General features: G+C 39.5%; 1 protein-coding gene and 1 non-coding gene across 3 annotated transcripts in view; both read left to right on the top strand.

Moving 5' to 3' along the window:
* The window catches only part of PLCB1 (phospholipase C beta 1), a 784,598-nt gene that overhangs the window by 702,062 nt on the left and 56,231 nt on the right, over window positions 1–26,305 (top strand). The gene's annotated exons all lie outside the window — the stretch shown is intronic.
* On the top strand, window positions 16,587–16,817 carry LOC111546537. Its single transcript, XR_002732806.1, has one exon. It is a non-coding gene; the product is annotated as a small nucleolar RNA SNORA73 family (small nucleolar RNA).

Here is a 26,305-nt window from a genome sequence, read left to right as displayed (position 1 = left end):
GAGGGAAAATCCATTTGAGAAGAGATTAATGAGTCCTTCTAATTCATGGTTCGGTCTAGTTTATCACAAAACACTAAATCAAATGAAAGAGTTGCTTCTATAGCCCTGTGTACTTCCATCGGCAGATTTTATATTGAGTTATACAGATCAACCCCATTGCCAAGGAAGAACAGGAAAAAGAGATTTCACCTACATTAATGGTTGGCAGAGTGGTATTTCCCTCTGATAAATGAATATTCAATGGAAGAACAATATCTTAATAAGTATACAGCATATGTTATTCAGAACAATAACAATAAAGGATTTCTGTAGACCTTATTTAAATGTTAGGTTGTTTTCTTTTGCTGTTGAACACATGAACCGGCAGTACTTACACGACTTACATCATGATCTTCGTAGCTGATACAGAAAGCCACAGGCCTGCATGGCTGCTACACTGAAGTGTCTACACACCAAAAGGCTTCACATGTGCCTTTCTGTAATTAGTATTTACTCAGCCTCCTATAGCAGGGAAAATATTTTGCACATAATAAACTCATATATTTCCTTACCCCTTAAGGGGTAATGTACTTAAGCACATTCTGCTGTAGGATTTTTACTAGCAAGGTTGAGTCACAGCTCCAGGAAAGGAAAGAATGGGGCTCCCTAGAAGAGAAGATCCTCATTAGCAGATGAGAAATTTTGTAAAACAGGGATTACAAGAGAGGAAGGTTTTTTTTTTTTTTTTTTTTTTTCCAAATTTCTTTAGCTTCTTCTAACAAAGAAGCCAGGTCTAGGGGGCTAGAGCCTTGCTAGCTATGTCCCCAAAGATGACATAACTCAGGATAGGACATAGAAAAAGAAGAAAGCCTGCCCCCGTTTCCCCCAGGCCTTGGAATTGTTGGAAGAAGAAGGCGAGAGAGAGAGTGGAGCAGGAAATGAGACTTTGTATGTACCTCTCTGACTTCTACCCTCCAGGCAAAAATCTGGAAGATTCTGGAGCAGGCTCATGACTCCTCATATCTTGCGTGTCTTAGAATGGACAGGAAAGCTCTTGCATGTCCCGGTGATTGGAGATGGTGGTGTAAGCAGAGGCTGGTGTGAGCGGGGGCTGGTGAAAGCTGGGGACAAGACAAAGACGCTCCCTCTGGTGATGACTTCATAACTGAAGTCAGCTGGACTCAAGTAATGAGTGGACTTTGCCAGACTCTACCAGGGCATCTCACCCCAAATGGCCAGCAGTCTTTCATCCATGGAGCAATCTAGGCCAACCATTTCACAGCACAGACCTGTGAGGATGCAGAGAGCAGCCTGGCAGGTGTAAGCCTGTGCCTTTCTCCCTCTTAGAAGACACACTGAGTTCCTGAATAGATTTACCCACCGTTTTGGGGAGCTGAAAACGGGAAGGACAACTTTACAAGCTTCAACTTTACCCAAAGGGACTGACTCATGCAAAAAACGTGTAAAACCAATCCTGTGGGGAGTGAAATGTTGAAGAAACCATAAGGAAATTGTGTATTTCCTTTAACAGTTGGAAAGGCTAGGGCAGCTTCCCTTCCTGTCATGGGAAGTGTGGCTCCTACGCCCTCTGGGAGAGTGGTTTGAGAAGTGTTTCCGCTGTGACTTAAATTATAGCCATTTCCCGAGCAGGCAGCCCAGGGACTGTGTGGTAGGCAGTGCCAGCTACTCAGAGTCAATTGAAAGGGAATTGGTCGCCTGGGAGGTTTCTAACCTGATTTCAGGTTTCCTGGACACCGTGTCCTCTCCTGACCCAACACCTGCTGTGACAGATAGATGTTTGTAATGAGGTGAATAACAAGCAGTCTCATGAACATTAGGTCACATGGAACAAAAGGCACACTGGCTTAGGTGGAGCCTGCATTTTCCTGTTTTCTCTAATACATTTCTCTAGCAAATCTACTCATGGAAAGCTTTGGCAAGATTTTTAAGCAAAGCCTTTAAACTCACATTTTTTAGAGGAAAAAAATGTTTGCTATTTCATGGCTGAAAGAGAGACTCAATTCTGCTGTTACATTCAGAAATCTGTTTTTTTTTTTTTTAAATGTCTGTTTCATACGTAAAATCTCAGAATATCTTAGTAAGACCAGCTCTAAAGTAAACTATTTCACCACACACAAAGAAAACGCAACCATCATAATAAAGGGGGCAGAAGGAAACATTGGGGTGTGGTGGGTTCATTATAAAAATGAATGAGGACCATGCGCGGTAGCTCACGCATATAATCCCAGCACTTTGGGAGCCCGAAGTGAGAGGATCGCTTGAGCCAAGGAAATCGAAAACAGCCTGGGCAACATAGTGAGACCCTATCTCTACAAAAAAGTTTTAAAAATTAGCTGGGCATGGTAGCACATGCCTGTAGTCCCAGCTACTGAGGAGGCTGAGGCGGGAGGAACACTTGAGCCCAGAAATTCCAGGCTGCAGTGAATTATGATCACACCACTGCACAGCCAGGGCAACAGAGCAAGATTATGTTTTAAATAAATAAATATTAATGAATAAAATCAAATATTCCTAATAGACAAACTGGTTTTTGACATCTCTAGTGGTATTTCAATTGATTTCTCCTGTAGAGGATTAATAGGTGAATGCCTGCCCCAGCAAGGGTCCAGTGTGAACAAAGCTTCCTATGTGATTTGTAGGTTTTTCTTCTGCCCTGATGTGACTACCAGAAGTGGGGCTCAGCTGGGAGTTTTAGAATGATGTTTTCTTTGTATTTAAATTCTGTGCCTCATTATATTCTTAGATGTATTAGTCAGAGCTTTATCATGATCAGTCTTATTTCCACAGTCCCTCAGTATTTAAGTCTTACTAGCAAAATTAAATGTGAAAAAGGTATTGTGTGAGATTTTACAAGAGCCCAAGATGCAGAGTAGAGATGTGTGTGGTGTTCGTCGATGGCATTATGCTTCTATCCTTGTTCTGACAGGATTCTGGCCTTTTGGAACATTCTATCTAAGGGTTGAAGCTAATTTAGTTGAGAAACCTAAAGATTGCATTTCGAGAATGATTTTAACACCTAGATTTCCAATCTTGAAATTACAATAGTCACTCACTTATCAAAGAGTAGAGTAGAAAATAACTCTTTCCTTTTAACATCTTTTCTGTCTTAAAATTGGAGGACAGGGATTTATAAGTAGTGTTCCATCTATCCATCCATCCATCCATTCATCCATCCATCCATCCATCCATCCATTCTTCCATCCACCTATCCACCTATGGTATGTACTTGCGTGTGTGTGTGTGCGTGTGTAAACATATTTAAAAAGCAGGTTTACTCATTGCTTTTGGTACAGTTCTCTAAACTAAAGAAGCTTATGTTGGTATTTTTATTGTCCATGAAATTATATTATGAAACAATAACAGGTAGGAAGGATGGGTGCCCATAAATATCCTTACTCTCTTTGCATTTTGTATCATATGTACTACTAATCTCTTACATTTGTTAATCTATTGCTATGGTTTTTACATAAGTTGGACTGACACCTTCATTTAACAGATGTGGAAAGAGGCCTAAAGAGGTCCACTTACAGGCAGGAATAGGGCCAGGCCAGAAATCTAGTCTCCAGTCTTTTTCCTTTTCTTAGCAAACAGATTCCCCAATGAGCAGACTTGATTGTGTCTTGCTGCATAGCAACCCACACTAACTATACAGGTGTAATGTCCATTATTTAAAAAACCCAGTCCCCTTTGATTTCAGATCATGTGCTTCCCTTCTCTACTGTGCAGATGTCAGGTAAACGGGTAATTGCTGCACTGCTTCATTGTTTGTTCCAGTCTTCTTTTCTCTGTGTTCTTTCCTTTATTCATTTTCAGCTGTTACGAATTTATACACAATTAAAGGGGGAGGGAGGCATATTAATTGAAAAATTGATGACATAACCTTGAGGGCTTTGCTTTAATTACCTCCAGTGTTCAGGAATGACAGTTCTTCAGATTTATCTTCTCTTCCTTAATAGAGGATTTTTCCACTGGACTGACTTCTGGCGATATCTGGTGTTCAGACTGTAGTGCCATGCTCTGCTATTTTTATTACTCACACAAAAGTGAACTGATGGGCCATGGGCAAGTTAAACTTCTAATCACGCAATGGTGGGATAAAAGAGCCATTGCTAACCCTGACAGACCTAAGGTATAAAATTTCACAAAATTACATAGATGGTAAGAGGTGGTTTTGACACAATTTGAGCTGATGCTTTCATTTAGCCAATGTGGAAAGAGGCCCAGAGAAGTCCACTTATAGGCAGTGGTAGGGCCGGGTCCGAAGTCTAATCTCCAGCCTCCTTGCTTTGTACTCCGTGCCTCAAACTCAACCACTCTCTTCTCCCAACCATATTGCATCTTAGTGAGTTACAGTGCAACACAAGATCTAGAAATATCTATTAAAAAATTATGTTCTGATCATAAAACAATTGAAAACATATAAAAGAAAATAATTTAGTTAGGGGCTAGATGCAGTTTGAAATTTGAAAATCAATAGTTTTCCTCTATAGCATCAATAATATCTATCTATCTAATTATGTATAATATGACACAAAATAACAGAAACCATAAGATATATTAATAGAACATGTATTATATAACCTGTTTATAGAGACTCCTAAGGAGGATTGTGGCAAAGATTTCTGGAGGTGATATTTAATGATATCTTATAAAATGGTAGTGAAGAGAAAAGTAAAACAGTGGCAAAGAATACGAAAGGTGAGACACCAGTATAAGAGATCAATAAATATTTAAAAGCAAATAAATGGGAAGGAACTGATCTTTTAGGGAAAAAAAAAAAAAAAAAAAAAAAAACAGGAGATACAGCTACGTGCCCAGAGCACAGGATCGCAACTGAGAGGGGCACTGGAAAGAGAAAACCAAGGGAAGTAAATTATCAAAGAAATATTATACGAAACATTTTCACAACTGAAGAATGTTAATTACCAGACTGAAGGGCCAAAGTGAGTGCCCAGCAACAAGAAAGAAATGACCCATGCTTAGGCTCCAAACTGGAAAATTTTGGAATACCAAAAACAAAGAATTTTTTTCAACATTTCCAGGACAAAAACTACCACTCACAAATGGAAAGTCAGAATGAGATCAGGCATCTCTACAGAAAATGAAAGTTTGAAGAGTAAAGCAAAGCAGGGGATTCTAAAGCCATACTATCAAGCCAGAGAATAGAACAAAAACTTGTTCAGACATACAAAATACTGTACCATCTATATGTTTTTCTAAAATGCAAAACAAATTCTGTTCTTTCTATAAGCATATATATGAATATGAATAAACAGAGAATTTCTGGACATTTACACACCAAACTTAAACCATGGTTAACCTGAGGGAGGGGACTGGGATTAGGGAGGTGGCCAAAGGATAGCTTTGCAGCTATCCATATTGTTTGTTTGCATGTGTTTACTGAAATAATGTATTTATGTATTATCTGGGTGATTACAAGTATTCTTCATGTTAATGCAAAATAACCCATTACTGATAAAAGTTAGTTTTAAATGAGAGCTTGTTTGAAATTCTAAACTTTCCTCTAACTGTTATCTGGATCCACTTCTTTCAAATGCCCTTTCTATTTCTGTCTTTAAAAAGAAATCCAATTCAGGCTAAAAGGAGCCATTATAGTCTCTTGATATCATCACATTTCTGTTAATGAGCCCTTCAAACTTGATTGGTTCTTAGTAGAATTACAGTGATTCTGAAGCAATCCTGAAGTCACCTGTTTCCCTCTGCCATAGAAAATGCCACATCTGTTGCTGATATAATCTAAGATAACAAAATATCAAGAAAACAAAACAGAGACCTGAGTTTCCAATGAAAACTCTGTATAACTTTTTAAAGTGTGTTTAAATGCATCAGTGAATGGGAAAAAAGTAGGGAATGCTCAGAGGACAAGGTCCAAGTGGAAGCAGGTACCAGAGAGGTGAGCAGAGCAGTCAAGCTGTCCTTTATCTTGAAAGTGTCTATCAGGGTCAGCATGGTAGAACTTGGTATTGAAACTTGGTGTAGAATACAGGAGGAAAAAATTCTCCCTGAGAATTCGTGATTGCAAGCTGGTTCTCACTGGGGGTTTGAAGCCTGAATTCACCCCACCTGACAAACTCAGGGCCAGACTGAAGGGCCAAACCGAGTGGCCAGCAACAAGAAAGAAATGACCCATGCTTAGGCTCCAAACTGGAAAATTCTGGAATACCGAAAACAAACAGATTTAGTTTCAATCTATCTCATTCTGGAAATCCTGTAGGCTCCTGACATAATTAATCGGCTTGTTTAAAAAGGAACCCGTCTTTAAACCAGACCTAAACTATGACTACAGACAAAGTTCCAGGAAATGTCACCACATGAAAGCAATCACAATGAATACAAAGAAAGTCCATGAGTGAGAATGAGCAAAAATAACAGCAGAATGACCCATACAAAAACTTGAGATTTTGGAATTATGAGAAACAGAATATTAAGCAAGTACTTTTAAGGTTGACAATATGAGTAAAGAGCAACTGACTAAAAAAGTGATGAAGCACATTTGCAAACAGATTGATTCTCTGTAAGTGAAAAATATATTTAAAATACAATGCATAGTTATAGCAACAGAAAGAGAATTAGTAAATTTTTAGAGATCTGTATAATTACCAAGAATATAGCAAAGTATCAAAGATATGGAAAATATGGTAGAGAGATCAAGAGGCATGAAGGATAGAATGAGAAGAAGGGGTGAGAGCAAAAAGGTACAGGAGATTATTTGAAGAGGTTATATTTCAGAATTAATAAAATTAATTCTGGATTAATTCATAGAGTCACAAATTCATAGATTAAGAAATCTCAAGCATAGTATATTTTAAACAATGCCATATCTAAATATATCATATTTAAGTTCCAGAAACCCAAGTATCATTTAACAATGAAAGTAATAAAGACATTTTTAGCACAGCCAGGAAGACAGGACATGGGGAGCGAGGGTACAGTGACGACTGAGGGTTTCCCACCAGCAACTCTTCACTAAAGGAAACGGTATCTCCATATACTAGTCAGAGGAAAAGATGACCCCAGATGGAAAGTCAGAACAAAGACCAAAGAAAATTGTAAATGGGTAGATAAATATAAATTAACATTCATGATATAAAAGACTAACAATGTGTTATGGAGTTAAATAAAAATAGAAGTAAAACATAAAATAATATAATATCAATTTAAAAGAGATAATTGGTATTAAAGCACTCTAAGTCTTTGTGATGTTCAGGAAGAGGGCAAATATTGATTAATGCTAGGATGTGATAAATATTGAAACATCCAATGCTGCTAAAAGAGTAAAAGAACAAACCATAAATTACAGAGGGAAAAATATGAGATTACAAAGAAAGTCCATGAGTGAGAATGAGCAAAAATGAAAGCAGAATAAGCCCTAACAACTTGAGATTTTGGAATTATGAGCAACAGAATATTAAGAGCAACTGACTAAAAATGTTGAAGCATATTTGGATGAAAATATTTTCTTGCTTTCATCCATATTTGGATGAAAATATAATACAAAAGAAAGCAAAAAGTGGGGGGGAATTAAGCACAGAAAGGAAAGTAAAAGATAGAAAGCATAAAAATGAATCCATTAGTATCAGTAATTACAGCATATGCAAAAATGTTCCATTTTCAGATATCAAAGATTGTCAGCTTGTATTTATTTTTTAAATTCAGCAATATGCTGCTTCAAAAAGACATGTATGGAGTATAGGAGTTTAGAAAACTTGTAAGTATAAAGGAAACAAAAAATATACCATGCAAATACCAAAAGAAACCTGCTTCAGCTATGTTCCTATCAAATGAAATAGACGTTAAGGCAAAAACAAAGTAAACTGTTAAATAATGACAAAATGTTTAGTTCTCCAAGAGCATATAACAATTTTAAACTTATGTGCACATAATTATGTACTCTCACAATATGTATAGTAAAAATATTGACAATACTGAATCTACCTCTGTAGTCAAAAATGTTCAACACACTTCTCTCGGTAATTGATGCATCAAGAAAACTGCAAATAAATATTGTCACAGTATAGATTTGAATAAGACAACACAATTAGAAACTTTACTAACGTATGTGTGTGTGAAACTCAAAAACCAAAGGCAAAATCCAAGGAAAACCTTATAATTAAAACATTCTCTTTAGAAAAGGATACCCACTACTATCCCTTTCTGTCCAATGCAATAAGACAAGAAGAATAAATAAAAGATATAATATTTAGATATTAAGTGAAAAAATATTTGCAAATGATGTGAATAACTATTCAGAATAATCTACAGATAAGTTAATTAATGAGTTAGCAAATATGCTGCCTATAAAACTAATTTATAAAAATGCATTTCATTTCCATAGATAAGCAACAGGCAGCTAGTATAACTTTAAAAATATATAACATCATAACAAGTAAAGTTATTATTGGGTATAACATCAAACAAGGTCTATTACAACATGCTTATGAATTGGAAGAGCCAATAACATAAAAATAAGTACTGGCCAACATGATGAAACCCCGTTTCTACTAAAAATACAAAAATTAGCTGGGTGTGGTGGTGTGTGCCTGTAATCCCAGCTACTTGGGAGTCTGAGGCAGCAGAATTGCTTGAACCCAGGAGGTGGAGGCTGCAGTGAGCCAAGACTGTGCCACTGCACTCTCCAGCCTGGATGACAGAGCAAGACTCAGTCTCAAAAAAAAAAAAAAAAAAATTCTCCCAAATTGATCTATAGATTAAATGCAGTACCAAAAAAAGTCAACATTTGTAGAATTTGACAAGCTGATTTCAAAATTTTTATGGTAAAGCAATGACCCAGGAATTACCAAGATGTTTCTGAAGTGGGACAGAACGTAAAGATTTATCACATATCAAAAATCATTCTGAATATATAGTAATTAAGCTATTAGTGGGACATTGGCATATTTAACATTGGCACAAATAAATGGTCTATGAACAAATGCACACTGATGTGAGAACTTGAACTATTGATATTTGATTTGACATACCTGTGGCCATTTTTGAACAAGGCCATTCTGAACTGATATGTCTTGATGTGAGAGCACATTCCCTAGTGACATCTTTGTTTCTATGGAAGGCTCCGATTCAGTTTATATCCCTTTGATTTTTTACCCTGTTTCCGTCAGGGAACAAGCTCTCGGCACTAACACCTTCCGCACAGGAATGCCTCTACCATCTCTTTTAGATAGTTCAGAAGGCCCCTGAAGATCTTACACATTCTGAATACCCTGGGACACTTCCCACCGTATCACAAGGTCATTACAATTGTCTGCCGGTGATAAGGAATTTGTTCCTTAGGTTCCTAAACATTTACTCCTGGTTCTCAGTGGCTTTGTCAGCATCTCACAGGGTTGGCAATGACACCCACTATACTTCTCTCTATCCAGCCTTGGGGAATCAGTTTAACATCTTATCCCCTTGCTTGTTGGAATTGATACATCCAGCATTCAGACTGTCCCTGCTACATGTAAGATAACCAACAAACAAAATTGCGTTTTTTGAAACTTAAAGGCCCAATACCTTTATTTAGTATTAGACTACAGATTGTTGGGCCCGTAAGTAGGGCACACATTGCCTAGAGTGGTCCAACTCTGTCCTTTGCCATCTGGCTGCATGAATCAATGTCAGATGGATACAAATATATCTCTGGAAAGGGTACATTGGGAAAAAGAGTAGATACACTAAGCACAGACTCCAGAACCTGTTCCCAGAAAAATATTTTCATGGTAAATCCTAAGATATCAAAGCACAGGTTTAAATGCTGGCTGCATGCTTTCTCTGTCTTTTATTTTCATTGGATGCTAGAATTTGAATAGGTCCTGTTTTTGCTTTATTAATCCATATTTTATTGCAGGCCCAGAAATTCAGGGGAACTCAGGAATGGCAGGAAGTATGTGATAGAAACTACAAGTAGCCTTAAGGGCAAAACAAGAATAATGCTACTGAGACAATGAGGCTTACATATCCAGCTGGCTACTGTGTTGTCATTTAGCCACCAGGATTGAATCTCAGCTTGGATTTTCGAGGCTTAGCAGTACAATGAGGGTTGGGATAAATAAGTTATAATTATAAATGTTATTTATTAAAAGGTAGTTTTGGTCTCAGAGAAGGAATACAGATAATAATAATGCATGCAGCACTGAAAGATAAAAATCCATAAAAAATAATTGAGGAATATGAGATAAGGGGAAAATTGAGAATAAGAATAGAAAAGTGACTTGGAGGAAGGGAGGAATAAATTAGTAAGCCAATCATAACACATACCCCATAACATCCTGGATATTGGTTGATGTCTGGATATTGAGTTCATGGGTCAACACTGTCCACAGAGGTGAAACATCATTGGAGTAGCTTGGGCTTGCAAGGAAGGTTGGCATTATATCCCTTCCCAACCCCAGATGCCACCATAGACTCACCTACACTATCCCCAGGTCCTCACTGTACTCATTTTATCCATTCACACGTTTCTTGAATGTATTCAATATGCCAGTGACCAAGTTCTGGGGAAACCATACTTGGTAAAAAGTAGACATTGTCCCTGCTCCAGTGGAATTTATCCCCCCAGAAAAGGAGAGAAGGAGGCAATAAACAAATGGTCACATGAACTAATTGTCTAGCTACAAACCCAGACAAGTTCTCTGAAAGAAAGGAGCATGGTGCCAGGAAAACCCAGACTGCTCTGAGTGAAGTAGGTATAGGGGATTGAAGATCAGACAGAACATCTTGGAGCAAGTGATGTTTGAACTAAGAGCCAAAGGTTGAGTAGGAATTAACTAGGTAAATGGTAATAAGGTCTGGTAGAGTGAGAAAGAGTGTGTGTGTGGACGAAGATAAACCCTTTCAGATACAGATAATAATACACGCAAAGTCCCTGTGATAGGAGGGACCATAGTGTGTGCAAGGAACTGAAGAGTCATGGTAGATAGACCAAAGAGTATCAGGAAAAGAGTATCCAGTGGAGCCAGAAAGGTAGACAGAAATGAAACCCATAAAGCCTTGGCTGCTGCATTAACAATTTTGGCTTTTATCCTAATAAGACTTAAGGCCAGCCGGGCGTGGTGGCTCACGCCTGTAATCCCAGCACTTTGGGAGACCGAGGAGGGCAGATCACCTGAGGTTGGGAGTTTGAGACCAGCCTGCCCAATTTGATGAAACCCCGTATCTACTAAAAATACAAAAATTAGCTGGATGTCGTGGTATGCGCCTGTAACCCCAGCTACTCGGGAGGCTGAGACAGGAGAATCGCTTGAACCTGGGAGGCGGAAGTTGCAGTGAGCCAAGATCGCGCCATTGCACTCCAGCCTGGACAACAATAGTGAAACTCTGTCTAAAAAAAAAAAAGACTTAAGGCTGGCTGAAGGAAGTGATATTATCAGAGTTAGGCTTTGAAAATATTTTTATTGATTGATGTGGGGAGCAAATTAAAGGAGAGAAGGGACAAGCAGGATGCAAAAGATTAGCTAGGGATATTATGTTAGTGCAGGCAAGAGACATTGGCAGTGTGGAGTCGGTTTATGACAGTGGTGATGGAGAGAGGCAGAAGGATGTGAGAGGCAGGACCTGGAGCCAGATTGACTGTAGGGTACAGGGAAAGGGAGGAGTCAAGGAATTGCCTAGGCATGTGGTTTGTGCAACTGAGTGGATTTTGACACCTATTCCTGGGCTAGGTGTCAAACTGCCAAACTGGGGATGAGGAGGAGGGAACCATGACAGCAACGTTGGACATAGTATGATTGAGATGTTTTGAGGCATCTGGAGAAGTCATATAGATGGCTAAATGTACCACTTTGGATTTGAGAAGAGAAGTCTTAGCTGGAGATAAAAGGTTTGTGAATCATACATATAAAAATGGAAGGAAAGTGGAGAGAATATAGCATGACAAAGAAAAGAAGGCCTCAGCTGAAGCCATGGAGAGTTTTCAAGGAGCAACTAGGCCTGGGATTATTCTAAACTCAGCACTAGGATTGTAAGGGCAAGTGTTTATTTTCTCACCATTAACTTAACCTTCCCTATTGTTTTGTGTTACCCATGACAGACAACTGTCACTCATCTCTCACTCTAGAATTTCCTTAGTTAACCCAAAATCATCTTTGCCAATGATGATAGAAGTTTCACTCTAAATGGGTTTAATCAAGATGAAAAATATAATTGCATCATTTTGTAATGAATAAGACTTTACAGGTATGCTAAATGATTGTTACCAAAACCATTTAAATAATAGTGATTTTATGCTTTTGTGTTTCACTGGTCAGCTTCTCTGGCCTTGACCTGTGAGCTCAGCATGAAGTGCTGAGATTTGATTTAAGATGCCCTAGAGTTTATGTACTGTCATTTACTTGGAAATGATCACTTTGCGGATTTCACATGATGACATCTCTTAGGTCAGTTTTGCAAGTTCATTATTGCAAGCTGTCTAAAAGAGGTATAGGATTTTGTGACAAGTAATTAAGGAAACCACCACAAAAGTTTAAGTTTATACTATATGATAGCTTTCATTATCCAATACTGCATTTTTTATAATAGACATTGAATAGGAGGGGACTATCCTTATTAAGAGGTAGGCATTTTTCCCCATGATTATTTGTTCACTGAATTTGGAAGTGATGGAATACCAATGAAGAGCTATATCAGGATCATATGCACTCATGCACATGTGCAGTATGGGCATTTTCATGTGCTATGTGTGTTTCCCTGTGTTTGCTATGTAATATATAAAATCAAGACATCAACTGTTGACTCTGCAGAGTTATAGCTGTATCACTTAAGCAGCAAAGGAAAGGATTTGGGGGTCCATTTTAATGTAGGCAAGAGATAAGACCGTTTTTTCAAGTTAATAGGAAAGAAAATTATGGAGCTGTACTGTCCAAGGTGGTGAACACTAGTCATACAGGGCTATTTAAATATGTTATTGAAAAATTGAATAAAATTTGAAATTCAGTTTCTCAGTCACACTAGCCACATTTCATGTGCTCAGTATTCCCATGTAGCTAGTGGCTATGGTATTTGACATGCCAATATGCAACTTTTCCACAATGACAGACGATTCTATTGAATAGTGCCAAACAAGAACAGGGTTCAAATCCAGGCCAATGCCTCTTTCTGCACAGCTAGTGCACTAAGAATGATTTTGACATTTTGAACTGATTGAAAAATAATCAAAAGAAGAAGAATATTTCAGAGCACGTGAAAATCATTTGAGATTCAAATTTTGGTGTCCTTAAAATTTCTATTGAGCACAGCCATGCCCATTCCATTACTCATTGTCTATGAGTTCATGCTACAACAGCTGCATTGAGTAGTTGTGCAGAGACTTTATAGTCTGCAAAGTCTAAAATATGTACTCTCTGCCTCTTTAAGAAAAGTTTGTTAACTCTTGGGCTAAAGGAAGGAAAGGAGTAGTATCACGCATTACTTTCATGAAAAATGTTGTGTATAGATTTGGAAAATGAAATCAATAAGGAGAAGGGAAAGTGTATCTAGAATTCATGCCCTGGTTTGATGGCTGTGGGATATCCTGTATTTGGGGATGTGATGGTGGATTGGGGTGAAAGCTCTGGAAATATTGGCAATAGTCTTTAACATGTATCCAAAAGGCTCCATCAAACCCTCAGCTTTCTCAGGGTCTTTGCAGGTTTTTTTAGGATACTCCGAAAAGCTCACATCTCTCTGTAATTCACCATCTTCCTCATTGTAAAAGGCAACTTAAGTCCTCTCAAAAGTTTGACAATATGAAAGGAAATTCAGCTACTCTCTTGACAACAATACCAATTATTATTTTTTTAATATATATAACATTATCTTAGGCAAATGCCTAAGACAATGGAAAATTATTTTGCAGTGAGACCCAAGCCAGTCCAGACACAAGCTGCTCTCATTACAGCTGCTGTCTTCCCATCTCTTGAGGATGAGCTCACTAATAAGAATACATTGTCTCTTACTGGCACAGGCTTAAATACATGCAAGAACTTCATTAAGTCATTCCCTATCAGAATAAGAGCTATTGAGAATTTCTGCAGAACTAGGATGGTGTCTTCTCTACCTACGAATTGACTGGTTCCATGACAAAGCACTCTAGGGAGCCCTGCCAATCCATTTGATAATGTTGATGGACAAGATTGTATGGGGAGTAGGGAGAAAAAACACCTTTTATGTTCTTCCCTGATATATGTATAAGTAGTTCTTTAGGAAGAGATGAAATGCATGGCTTTATCCTGCATAGATTCCCTTAAGGGACACCCAGGGAATTCCTAGGCCCAGTGGAATTAATGGTCTAGAAAGAGAATCATGCTTGTGTTGCAGAGCCCACTTCTTAATCCTCATGAAACCTAGTTAATAACACATAAAATAAAGTATTCTTATTGATACCTGCAACTTCCTTTGAAGTTGAAATGCACCCAAAAGCATAAATGATATAGACATATGCTAAAGCAAATATGGTAAAATGCTACTGGTGGAATCTGTGTGGTAAGTATATGGGTGTCTACTGTAAAATGCTTTCAACCCTTCTATATGTGTAAAGATTTTCGTAACAAAATGTTAGGAAAAAAATCCTCCTGGAATACATCTTATGTAAGCCTCTAATTCCTCAGCATTAGCCACAAGCAGAACTGCCTCCAAAGGAGTAAATCATCAGGAAAAGTCCATGACCCCAAAAGAGTGCTGTTCAAGTTTCTTGGGCATTGCTCAGGTTCAGGCACAAATGCAAGTTCCCAGTTCCCATCTCCTCAGTGTGTGCTTGCTGACCTCCCTGCAACAGTTCCGCCCATTGACCAGTGGGGGATAATTCAGATGAACACCTTCGTGTGTAGAATATGAGCACTTAGACTTCTAGATTTTAAAAGGATTTCTGAGCCCAATCCTTACACACGTTTGGTTTGTACTGTCTTTCTGTACGTCCTTAGTTAAGAGATGCTTTCTGGAGTATTTTGTAGATGGATTTGAAGACTTCTCATTGCTTCAGTACAGAGTGCCCTGGCAATGCATGCCAGGAGAGGGTCCATGGACTGATATTTTCTAGCCAAAAGGAGCTAAAAATCAGTCATTTTGACATTTGGATTTCTCATTGATGTGTCTTGTTTATTTAATTCAATTTAATATTAAAGAGTAGAGAGGGTAGAACAAACTGTTCAGCAATGTATAGATCATTAGGTTTTAAAACCAAATAAAAAGTACTCAAAGTAAAAATTTGCCTGACTAAAAGGATTTTGAAATTATTCTTGAAAGCTCTGAAGCACGCAGTGGCAGCTTTGGACTTGATGGATATTTTTGCTGCATAGAGTATCCAGTGCCAAAGAGATGATTCTGTCAGAAAATATTACAAAGCCAACATATCTTTGATAATTGCTTCAGAATGTCTACATATATAATCCTAAATCTCTTTTCAAAGTACTTACACTACCAGTGGTCTTTGATTTATAACTGCTGGTCCAAGAGATGGCCTACTACTAATATAAAACAGGGTCTTAGCTTCACTGCACATCATTTCCAGAGGATGTGAATCTTAAGTCAATATAAGAGATGTGTGAGTAGGAATGAGAACTCTTAGAATTCGTAGGAGGGGGTTCAAGTCAGAGGGAACAGCAGATGTAGCTGGTCTAAGGCAAAGGGAACATTGCAGGATCAGAAAGAAGTCCATTCCAATGAAAAGAACTGAGACCAAGGGAAACCATAACGGGACCAGAGCATGCAAGACCATTGCAAGAAGCATCAAGAGCTTGACGCTTTATCCAGAAGACAGGAGCAGCCATTGAGAGGACATGCTCCAGCTTTTGTTTTAGCAGAATCTCTTTGCGTGTTATGTGGAAAATGAACTGGAGAGGGGAACCAGGAAACCTGTTAGGAGGCTAGTTCTGTAATCCATGAAATGGCAATATTCTGCTTTTATGTCTCTGAGAAGAAAGCATAGGTAAGCACCACCCAATACACATTTGGTAGAAAAAGAATATTCCCCAGCTAAGGATTAGGAAGATAAAGAAAACAATCAAGACCACCCACCCATTACTTCATTTTCCTTTATTTATCAGATCAAATACCCTTTCTAAATGAAGGTAAGCTGTACATTTATTTTTTTAATATTTAAACATCTCATCAGAACCTACTGAATATGAGTCTCCAGGTACTCATTGTAGTAAAATCTGTCTGAGGGCTGGCATCAGTATGTCTGGGTAGGATGTATATTCTAGCCCAGATTTTGCATAGATGTCACAGGGAGTCCAGAATCCCTTGAGTTTCAGACATAGCCTTTAGTAGCACACTGATCTTCATAGGTGGAGGTCCCACTGCCATCAGTCTATTACTGCTGCTTAAATTCACAGCACCCTGGACAAGAGGAGAAGGTAGCCTAGCTGTTTCCTTGGCCCCCACATCTCTCTGCCACATGATGGACAGCCATATCAGATTGCATTAGAACGTTGACCGCATGTTAACTGATGATCTTTCTTTCTCTCAATCCTTATTTTAAAATCACTCTACCAATGCCCTACTCTTATTACTAATTAGATTATTTGGCCTTGGTGTATAGTGTCTTGGGGTCATCAGTATGAAGATCAGGTCATGATAAAAGAGCGGGGTCTCTAATGTGGATACACCCAGGAAGTCACTCTCTCCCCAGGCTGTGTCCAAGTGGCATAGGGGAGCATAGGGCTCTGTCCCCAGGATGTACAGTCCCTTTCCATGACATTGGAGAGGAAGCTGGGCCTCAACTATTGGAGATGAAGCTGGGCCTCAACTCTGCACCGGCATATTCCTACAACTCAGAGTCCTGTGGATAATGACAGAGGAGACAAACCATGCAGAAAACAGCCCTCTAGAGCACCCAATCTGGATCTAAGTTTGTCTTACATGTTTAAGAAAAATTTGCTTTATTTTATTTTACTGTATTAATTGATTAGTTTTTAAGGAAATAGTGGAGTCCATCACTAAGACCTCAATACCTTAGATATTGAGATGTGGAGTAAATGCCACCAGTTTATTTTATTGTTATGTGCCTCTTTTTTCCTAAAAACTAAGCCCCAAAATATGAAAGTTTATATTGTTACTTATTTATTTATTTTAGAGACAAACTCTCACTGTCACCCAGCCTGGAGTGCAGTAGTACAACTGTAGCTCGCCGTAGCCTGAAACTCCTGGGCTCAAGCGATCCTCCCACCTCAGCCTCCCAAGTAGCCAGGACTACAGGCACATACCACCATGCCCAGCTCGTTATTTATATTTTGCTAAATGAACTTTTGAAATACATTTCACAAATATTTCTCCATTTTCAATTGAAATTTAACTTACTTTCCTTCCTTCCTTCTTTCCTTCCTTCTTTCCTTCCTTCCTTCCTTCCTTCCTTCCTTCCTTCCTTCCTTCCTTCCTTCCTTCTCTCTCTCTCTCTCTCTCTCTCTTTCTTTCTTTCTTTCTTTCTTTCTTTCTTTCTTTCTTTCTTTCTTTCTTTCTTTCCTTCCTTCTTTCTTTCTCTGCTTCTAGCTTTCTTTCGTATTGCTCCTTGCATAGCAGGGCTATCCCATAGGCAGAGTGCCCAGGGTAGTGAAAGTTTAATTTTCAAAGAGTTTTTAATGCCAGAATCAGCCTTATGAATTCACTTAGTAGATATTACATGTCACTGGCATATGACCTTTTAATAGATATTTTATTGGCCTAGGAATGGTAAGGTCAGAGACTTAAGTGGTTCCACTTCTAACAGCAAAAACTATTTCTGGCTATAATAAAATTTAGTGTCTTAAAATTTAAATAGAATAGTTGTTTATACTTACTCAGGGAACTGGAGGGTTATATGGGATATTTAAATAAATTGTGGAACACTTGGTCCTGAAAACTGCCCATTATAATACTTTAAACAAAATAAATTTCATGTAAAAGTTTCAAGCCTCCTGAACATCAGGGAAAGGTGAAAATACAGTCATGGGATATAGAGACTAGCACCAGGAAAAACAGCCAGAAATTCTGAACTTGGATCTCTTTGCATGTCCTCGTGCTGCTTAAGAGATTGCTTAAGAGATGACCTTGATAACATTTTAAAAATTTGAGTGCAAAGTGCAATGTATTGCCTTTCCATGGATCAGAGCACGTGATAGCTCTTGAGCCAGATTATAAGAATCCCTATCATAAGATTAGGAGAAGGGAAAGAAAAGAATCAGAATCAAAAGCCTGACCCACAGCTGACTCTCTTGTTTAAAGAAAATGCTTGGTCTTGCTTCCAGCACATGGTTTCCTGAAAATGATCTTTACCTTAATAAGTAAATGTTTAAAGCTTTACTTATTAATTTGGATTAGTTTGAGTCCTTAGGAAACCCTGAGAGGGTTTAGTTATCTTGACTACAAAGGCCCACATCCCTCAGAAAGTACTCCCATGTCAGCAGCTGGACAACAACCTCAAGGGTTGTCATTGTGGAATCGTGGCACAATCCAATTTTTTATCTCACCATTATGAGTTGAGTGGTGGTCCCCAAAAAGACATGTCCTTATCCTGTTTCCTGGAACCTGTGAATGTTCCCTTGTTTGGAAAAAGAGATATTTAAAGATGTTATAAAGGTAAGGATTTTGCAATGAGGAGATTATCTTGAGTCTTCCATGTGGGCCCTAAATCCAATGATGTGTGTATTAGTCTGTTCTCATGCTGCTAATAAAGACATACCAGAGACTGGGTAATTTATAAAGAAAAAGAGGTTTCATGGACTCATAGTTCCACATGGCTGGGGAGGTCTCACAATCATGGTGGAAGGCAAAGGAGGAGCAAAGGCATGTCTTAGATGGCTACAGGCAAAAGAGCATGTGCAGGGGAACTGTCCTTTATAAAACCATCAGATCTCATGAGACTTATTCACTATCATGAGAACAGCACAGGAAAAACCCACCCCCATGATTCAGTTATCTCCCACTGGGTCCCTCCCATTACTCATGGGGATTATGGGAGCTACAATTCAAGATGAGATATGGGTGGAGACACAGCCAAACCATATCAATGTATGTCCCAAGAAGAGTGAGGCAGGGAGAGATTTCACACAGAAAGAAGAAGAGGAGGAGGCAATGTGTCCACAGAGGCAGAGACTGGAGTGGTGCAGGCTCAGGTCAAGGAATGGTGACAGCTACTGGAAAGTGAAAGAAGCAAGGAACCAATTCCCGCAAAGGAGTATGGCCCTGCTGACATGTTGATTTCAGACTTCTGGCCTCCATAACTGTGAAAGAACACATTTCTATTGTTTTAAGCCACTCAATTTTTGGTAAGTCAATATAGCAGCCACAAAAATCTAATACCCTAACTTCATGCCTTCCCTAATGTCTGCTTTTCCAGGTGAGTTATCTGAAAAGTCTTTTTCCCTTCCATGCTCTTGCCCATCCTTCTGGAATATTCTCTGTGGCAATTACACAGACCATTACAACCACATTTCTTATGAGTTGTATGTGTGAAATCTGCAGAGCTCAGAAAAAAATATCTGACCAAAAGCAACACTTGAACTACTGAATTTCTTTTTTTTTTTTTCAAGTTTATTCATTCAACAAATATTTATTGCACATATACTATGTGCCAGGCATTGTCCTGTATGCTGGAGAAGCCTGGGGAAGTGAGGGGAAAGATGAACAAAAATCCCTGCTCCCATTAAGTTTTCATAGGCAAGCAATAGATAAAATAAAGAGGTAAAGTTGTAGCATGTTGGATGTAGTAAACAAAAAGCTACAGAGAATTAATAAAGAAAGAGGCATAGGGAATAGTTTTCTGTTTTAATAGGATGGTTATGGAAGACTTTACTGAGAAGGTGACCTCCAGAAAGGAGATATATTAGAGTTCCTCCGAGAAATTGAACCAATAGGAGATATTCACACTTACATATGTACGTGTACGTGCATGAGATTTATTGCAAAGGAATTGGTTCATGTGATTATGGAGGCTGGCAAGTCCAAAATCTGCAGAGCACATGTCCCAGTTTGAGTTCAAAAGCCACAGGCTGCTGGTCAGAGCAGTGGCTCACACCTGTAATCCCAGCACTTTGAGAAGCCAAGGCAGCCAGATCACTTGAAGTCAGGAGTTCAAGACTAGCTTGGCCAGCATGGTGAAACCCCATCTCTATTAAAAATACAAAAGGCTGAGACAGGAGAATTGCTTGAACTTAGGAGGCAGAGGTTGCAGTGAGCTAAGACTGTGCCACTGCACTCTAGCCGGGGCGACAGAGTGAGATTCTGTCAAAAAAAAAAGAAAAAAGAAAAAAAGAAAGAAAGAACCAATGTCTTAGTTAATGTCTTAGTTCAGAGACCATCAGGCAGGAGAATTCTTTCTTCCTCAGGGGAATGTTAACCTTTTGTTCTATTCAGGCCTTCAACTGATTGGATGAGGCCCTCTCACATTAGGGAGGGTAATCTGTTTTGCTCAGGCTACTGATTTAAATGTTAATCTCATCCAAAAACACCCTCATAGAAACATTCAGAATAATGATTGACCAAATATTTGAGCACTCTGTGACCCATAAGGTGTCTGTGGGAAGAGCTTTCTAGGAAGAGTAAATTTCAAGAGCTAAGGGCCTGGCTTGTTGAACAATGAGGCAGTAAGTGCAAGAGGGACTGAGAGCCACAAGAGATGAGTAGCAGATAAATTTAGAGTGCCTTTGAGGTGAGGCTGGTAGCAGGACTGATAGACCATGGACATGGCTTTTTGTCCGCTTTTGGTTACTTTGTTAGACCTATTTCAGGGTCTCCACCATTGTCACATTCTTTCCTTTTCATGAGTTTTTTTTTTCTGGTTATACCCATGAAACCTTATTTTAAGTCCCTAATGTTATGCCCAGACCGTTTATTCCCCGAAGAAGACCACCAGAGTCCAGAGTCAAAGCCAAGCGGCAAGGATCTTTACTGCAAGTTCGAACTTGGTCCCTCCGTTCCACAACATACAAGAGGGCCTCGAACAATGCGTGCGCTCGCTTCTTATACCCCGATGTAAACAGGATATGTAAAGTTACAGAGAAACAAGGGAATTCTTCTGGTTACAGCATTACAATTGGTTTACATTTTAAGTTATACTTTTAGCAGTTTTCTTATCGGTTCCTGCGCTTTTACAATCGGTTGTAACCTTGTCGGAGATTCTCCAGGCTATGATATATGGAGGAATGTGTTCTTTCACTAACCACAGGCTTTAGAGATCTATACTGTATAAAAAGTGATTCATCCAATTCTGTTACGACTTATATATAGCAATCTGCTCATTCATGAAACAAAAAATTCCAGGCATATCTTGTGTTACTAGCCTGCCCTGAGTATTGATGGTTTGAATTCATTTGTGGACTCTTGAGGAGGGCTGTCTATAATGACAATGCATATATATGCAGGCTTGCTGTAGAACCAGCTTATGAGAGTTTCTGTTTTATAAACTGCATAATAGATTTAATAGTTTCTCCATACATATTTCATGATTCCCACCTCAGAGGGCACAGGAAATGGTCCAAAGCAGATGCCTCTAACTTAAAATGACTGACAAGGCATCTGGGTCAGTGATCTTTAGCTGCATAACAAACCACTTCAAAACTTAATGACTTGAAAACAAGTCACTGTTGAGACAATAACCATATGTTACTGCTCACAAGTCTATGGGTCAGCTAAAACTTTCTGCTGATTTTCGTTGGGCTCCATTGATCCCAGCTGGTCTTAGGCAGGTATCTGTGTTCAGCTAGCAGATCAACTGAAGCCTGGCTAGCTGAGGATGGTCTTACCTACCTGGCTGGCAGCTGGCTGGCTGGCAATTGGGACATCAGGAGTGATTGGGCCCTGTGTCTCTCTTCTACTAGCAGGCTAATCGAAGCTTACTCAAAAGCAGGAGCAGACTTCTTAAGGCCTAGGCCCAAAACTGGCATATTGTCACTTTGACCACATTTTACTGTCCAAAGCAAATCCCAATACCTGCCCAGATTCAAGTGGGAAAGAAGTAGACTCTAACTGTTAATAGGAGGAGCTGAAAAATAACTGTGGCCATTTTTTCAATCCATACATAATATGCTAATTAACTGTATGTGTTAACTTGACTGGTCCACAGGGTACCCATTCATTTGGTCTGAGTCTGATGGCCTGAGAATGAGGACAGCTGATGGGGTATTACACACACACACACACACACACACACACACTGTTGATTCTGTCTCTCTGGAGAACCAAGACTAATACAGATTTTTGCCCCAAGAGTGGTTCTAGAGGAAAAGAATTGTAAGGATGGGTTTCCTGAATTGGTGCTGAGGTTTCTGCAATTGGTTCTCTCATCCAATTAAGTTTAACGATGCAAATAACTCTGTTTCCATTAATAAAGAAGGCACTGATAGATAGTCCATGGTATACTCTGTCAATAAAGATATGCAAAATATTATCATTGTATACTCCTAATCAACCACTTATAAGAGGCAAAGATTTTGTTGACTGTGTATGTAATGCTTTTGAACATGATTGGCAAAGTAACAAAAGTAAAGAGATTGGCTTCTATTGTCATTGAACAAAGAATGAGCTCACGGTTTGAATTCCCAGGTCAAATGCTGCATACTTGATCTAAAAGCTGCAATTGTGCCCTCAAGGAGACCTTTATCTCCTATAGCCTTAGGACTAAGATCACTGAAAATCAAATGCAGGATCTCATCCCATGACTGGCTAAACCAACACAATTTGAACCCTCAGCCTCACAAGGTGTCTACTGATAAAGTCAGTGTATTAACCAGGAAGGAATGTGTTGCTCAAAGTTGGAATGGAGATCAGCTTCAACCCTGATGAAGCTGAGGACGTTGAGCCCCTAAATTATGATAAGGGTTCTTTGCCAGCAGAAGAGCCCTCTCCAGCCTCTTCTAAGGGGATTAATCCTGCATCACCAGAGGAAACTCTAAGGGCCTCCCCCAAGGCAGTTGCCATGCAAGATGATGCTGATTCTATTCAGGACCCCTCTTTGTTTCTAGACCTATAACTACATTCAATTCCCAAGATGCCCCTAAAGGTGAGGTACAAAGTGCAGTTCATGAGGATTTATGCTATACTCCAAATAAATATTAAGTATTTAAATTTTCTAATTTATAAAAGTTTGGAAAACATGTGAGAGAATGCATATTGAGAACGTAGGATCATGGTAGGAGAAACACAAATTAGATCAAAATGGATTTATTGATATGGATAAAGGAAGGAGACAGCATGCATTTAATTTTGCAGCTCAGGCATTTGGAAAGTGCTATAATCATTTGTTTAGTCAGTTGGCTGAAACATGGGCCAGAAGGTCACCCACAGTGAGCAAGTTGGAAATGCTGAACTTCCCTTGGTTTAATGTAGAGGGAGGGATTAAATGACTTAGAGACATTGGGATGTTAGAGTGGGTTTGTCATTCAAGAATGACTCACTCACATTGGGAGGGTCCTGGAGACATACTTTTCACCATAATGGTGAGAAGTAAGTTTGTGAGGGAGTCCTGGCATCCTTGAAGAGCTCTGTGACACTCTACTCTGTAGGCCAGAACTTACAATAGAAACTGCAGTCGCTGAATGGAGAAATCTAAATGTAACGGGAATGATTGGATCCCAGTGTGGCAGGGGCCAAGTGGCAGCACTCGACCCTCAAAGGCATGATGAACAGTGGAGTCAGGCAGCAACCAAAATGCTCTGACACAGAGAACCATGGCACTGGCCAGTTGATCATGAGGTTCCTGGGAAGTGAAAGAGAGAGGTAGCCGACTAAATTCTTTTTTAGTGTCTGTAAGCAGAAAATTTCTATGTTAAATGAAAAAATAGTATTACCTGAATCATGAAAGCAGAGAGTCACTCTCCTTCAAGGAATTCCCATCCTTGAGCTAGTTTATAGACCCAAAACCCTTTCAATGAAGGGGAGGCTGAGTCTCTTTGAGGAAAGACCCCTGTACATTACTGAAAGTTTATACTGTTCATCTCTCTCCCACCCTTCTCCAAATGGACCTCTGGTGTTTTACCAGGTAACTATGCACTGGAGAAAAGGAAGTAATCAGACCTTTTGGGAACTACTGATCACTGGCTCTAAACTGACATTTATTCCAGAAGACCCAGTATTTCACTGTGGTCCACCAGGCAGAGTAGGGCTGATGGAGGTCAGGTGATCAACAGTTTTAATTCAGGTCCATCTCACAGTGAACTTCATGACTCTCTAAACTTATCCTGTGGTTATTTCCCTAGTCTGAAATGTATACTTGGAATAGATATAGTCTCTGATGGAATGGCTACATTGGTTCCTGTGACCTGTGGAATGAGGGCTATTACAGAGGGAAAGGCCAAGTGGGAGCCACTAGAACTGTTTCGACCTAGAAAAATTGTAAACCAAAAGCAGTACCACATTCCTGAAGGAAGGCAGAGATTAGTACTACCATCAAGAATTTCGAAGTCGCAGGGCTGGTGAGTCTCACCATACTCCCATTCAACTTACTTGACCTGTGCACAAAACAGGATGATGGAGAGTAACATGGAAAGTTTAACCAGGTGGTGACTCCAACTGCAGTTGTTGTACCAGATGTGGTTTCATTACCTGAGGTAATTAGCACATCCCCTGGTACCTGGTATGCAGTTATTGATCTGGCAAATACCTTTATTTCCATCCTTGTCAATAAGACTCACAAGAAGCAGTTTGCTTTCAGCTGTCAAGGCCAGCAATACACCTACACTGTCGTTCCTAAGGGGCATATCAATTCTCCAGCCCTATGTTATAATTTAGTTCACAGTGATCTTAATTGGCTTTCATCACTAGTCCATTACATAGATGACATTATGCTGATTGGACCTAGTGAGCAAGAAGTAGCAACTACTCTAGTCTTATTGATAAGGCATTTGCATTTCAGAGAGTAGGAGATACATCTGACAAAGTTTAGGGACCTTCTGCCTCAGTAAAATTCCTAGGAGTCCTGTGGCGTGGGACATGTTGATATATTCTTGTGTGTTGAAGGATAAGATGTTGCATCTGGCCCCTCCTAAATCAAAAAACAGGAGCAGTGCCTAGTGAGCTTCTTTCAATTTTGGAGGCAGTATATTCCTCATTTGGGTGTGTTACTCCCACTCATTTATTTAGTGACCCAAGAAGCTGCTAGTTTTGAGTGGATCCCAGAACAAGAGAAGGTTTTATAACAGGTCCAGGCTGCTATACAAGCAGCTCTGTCACTTGGGCCATATGATTCAGCAGATCCAGTGGTGTCTAGATTTAATATTATGTGTCATGTCCCAATAAAGCTTGGAAGTAGATATTAACACCATTGCCATCAGCCACCCACACACATCCCTACAAGTGAAGAAACGGAGACCTCAAAGCAGGTGACTGGTCACAAAAATCAGAGGTAATAAAGCCAGGAACCAAACATTACCACAGCATGCTAGAAAGCCTATCTGCTTTTGATTTCTCAGTTACATTATTTTTTAGTAATTCTAATAAATAAATAAATAAATAGGCTTGGCCAGGCGTGGTGGCTCATGCCAGCACTTTGGGAGGCCGAGGCAGGTGGATCACTTCAGGTCAGGAGTTTGAGACCAGCCTGGCCAACATGGCAAAACTCGGTCTCTACTGAAAATACAAAAATTAGCTGGGCATAGTGGCACGTGCCTGTAGTCCTAGCTACTTGGGAGGCTGAGGCAGGAGAATCACTTGAACCCGGGAGGTAGAGGTTGCAGTGAACCAAGATCGCGCCACTGCACTCTAGCCTGGGTGACACAGAGAGAGAGACTCTGTCAAAAAAAAAAGGCTTATGTAGTAGACTCTAACATAATCAGGGCTGATTTATATGTTATTGGGTTTTTTTTTTTCTAAACATATTTTCTTCCATGTTCTGTTCATATCGCATAGAACCACTGGGAATTATTCTCCGTCATTCACAGGGCCCCTGAGTACTGCTTCACAGACTGCACTGAAGTGGTATTAATGGGTCTCTTCCTAGATGAGCCCAAGCCTTAAGCATAGCCCTGTGCCTCAGTCAGCCAATCTAGAAATAGGGTGAGCTTCTAAAGAAGAAGGGGCACAGTCTCTGCTTTTAGTAATCTCACTAGGGCAACATAGCCAAGTGGAATGAAGAGATGAGACAAGGACTAGACTGTGTGACATGGGCCATAGGTTGACAGAAGCTCCAAAAATAGAGTGAGTGCTCTGAGGAAGCTACACAGTAGCAAGAACGTAGTGAACTGGGTGGAAAACAATGAGTTAGGTCTTGCAGGACCTTGCTGGCAAAGGTGGCACGTCTGTAGAGGGACTGGCTTGAGCAAATGGTCTCAGAACAAGCTGTGGATTCCCTCTTTTAAAGTTCCAGACTTTCATAACTTTGCTTTGGCCTGCATGCTTTCTTTTT

The sequence above is a fragment of the Piliocolobus tephrosceles genome, chromosome 20, assembly GCF_002776525.5.
Source record: "Piliocolobus tephrosceles isolate RC106 chromosome 20, ASM277652v3, whole genome shotgun sequence".
Taxonomy (NCBI): domain Eukaryota; kingdom Metazoa; phylum Chordata; class Mammalia; order Primates; family Cercopithecidae; genus Piliocolobus; species Piliocolobus tephrosceles.
Note: the sequence above shows the minus strand (reverse complement) of the source record. Positions and strands in the feature narration are given on the sequence as shown.